General features: G+C 42.3%; 1 non-coding gene across 1 annotated transcript; it reads right to left on the minus strand.

The window, feature by feature from the left end:
* Positions 1 to 825: 825 nt before the first annotated feature.
* On the minus strand, positions 826 to 899 carry TRNAW-CCA. Its single transcript has one exon. It is a non-coding gene; the product is annotated as a tRNA-Trp (tRNA).
* Between the last annotated feature and the right edge of the window lie 1306 nt (positions 900 to 2205).

A 2205-nucleotide genomic window follows, 5' to 3' on the forward strand; every position in this document is an offset into this window, starting at 1 on the left:
GAGCTTTGTTGTTTGATATTGGGATACTTTCTTAAATAAATGCAGTTTTGTTACACATCATTTTAATACACATTTCTTGCTTTATGTTTTTTGCTAGCGACTTATTATTTGCTGTTTATTTTCTATTTATTTTAGACTAGGAAAGTGATGTTATACAAAAAGCAAATTCAAGTGATTTTCTTATTTGAGTTCAAAAATGGGTTGTAAAGCAGTGGAGACAACTTGCAATATCAATGACACATTTGGCCAGGAGCTGCTCAGGAACATACAGTGCCGTGGTAGTTCAAGAAGTTGTGCAGAGAAGACAAGAGCTTTGAAGATGAGAAGCAAAGTGGCTGGCCATCACAAGATGACAATGACCAACTGAGAGGATCATTGAAGCTGATCCTCTTACAACTACATGAGAAGCTGCTGAACTTAGCGTTGACCATTCTAAGGTTATTAGGCTGTTAGTAAGCCTTGGTCCTTTCTAGCTCTTGGCCAGAGATATCAGTTCCTTGTCACATGGACTTCTCAGTAGTGATGCTCATGACCTCACAGCTAAAGATCCAAGAGAAAGTATGAGTGAGCCCCCAGTACAGAAACCATAGTCTCTTTTATAACCTAATCTTGGAGGTGTCAGCCCATCACTTCTATATTCTCTATTCATTAGAAATGAGTCACTACACATGAGATAATGATATAAACAACTTAAGTGAAGTGAAGTTGCTCAGTCATGTCCGACTCTTTGCGACCCCGTGGACTGTAGACTGCCAGGCTCTTCTGTCCATGGGATTCTCCAGGCAAGAATACTGGAGTGGGTTACCATTTCCTTCTCCAGGGAATCTTCCTGACCCAGGGATCGAACCTGGGTCTCCTGCATTGGAGGCAGATGCTTTAACCTCTGAGCCACCAGAGAAGCCCATAAACAACTTAAGACCATGTTAAAATGTGTTTTGGTTGAAATCATGTATTTCAACTGTCCCTGTAACTCTCAAAGCAAAAAATGACAGAAGTGCAGCTCTATTTGGACAAATTTTGTTCAACTATTTTTTAATGTTCAGTTCCCTGGTAGCTCAGATGGTAAAGCTTCTGCCTGCAATGCAGGAGACCTGGGTTCAGTCTCTGGGTTGGGAAGATCCTCTGGAGAAGGAAATGGCAACCCACTCCAGTACTCTTGCCTGGAAAATTCCATGGACAGAAGAGCCTGGTAGGCTACAGTACATGGGGTCATAAAGAGTCGGACACGACTGAGTGACTTCACTTCACTTCAGTTGCTCAGTCATGTCTGACTCCTTGTGACCCCATGAACCGCAGCACAACAGGCTTCCCTGTCCATCACCAACTCCTGGAGTTTACCCAAACTCATGTCCATTGAGTGGGTGATGCCATCTAGCCATCTCATCCTCTGTCGTCCCCTTCTCCTCCTGCCCCCAATCCCTCCCAGCATCAGGGGCTTTTCCAATGAGTCAGCTCTTCACATCAGGTGGCCAAAGTATTGGAGTTTCAGCTTCAACATCAATTCTTCCAATGAACACCCAGGACTGATCTCCTTTAGGATAGACTGGTTGGATCTCCTTGCAGTCCAAAGGACTCTCAGTCTTCTCCAACACCACAGTTCAAAAGAATCAATTCTTCAGCTCTCAGCTTTCTTCACAGTCCAACTCTCATATCCATACATGACCACTGGAAAAACCATAGCCTTGACTAGATGGACCTTTGTTGACAAAGTAATGTCTCTGCTTTTGAATATGTTGTCTAGGTTGGTCATAACTTTCCTTCCAAGGAGTAAGCATCTTAATTTCATGGCTGCAATCACCATCTGCAGTGATTTTGAACCCCCCAAAAAATAAAGTCTGACACTGTTTCCACTGTTTCCCCATATATTTCCCATGAAGTGATGGGACCAGATGCCATGATCTTCATTTTCTGAATGTTGAGCTTTAAGCCAACTTTTTCACTGTCCTCTTTCACTTTCATCAAGAGGCTCTTTAGTTCTTCCTCACTTTCTGCCATAAGGGTGGTGTCATCTGCATATCTGAGTTTATTTATATTTCTCCCAGAAATCTTGATTCCAGCTTGTGCTTCATCCAGCCCAGCGTTTCTCATCAGCGTTTCTACATTTTTTAAGGTAATGAGGAATAATCTAGGCTATATGATATGCAAACAATAGAAGTTATCTATGCAAGGAAAAAAAGAAAAAGAAATGAATCACCAAATCAAGCC

The sequence above is a fragment of the Bubalus bubalis genome, chromosome 4 (genome assembly GCF_019923935.1).
Source record: "Bubalus bubalis isolate 160015118507 breed Murrah chromosome 4, NDDB_SH_1, whole genome shotgun sequence".
NCBI lineage: Eukaryota > Metazoa > Chordata > Mammalia > Artiodactyla > Bovidae > Bubalus > Bubalus bubalis.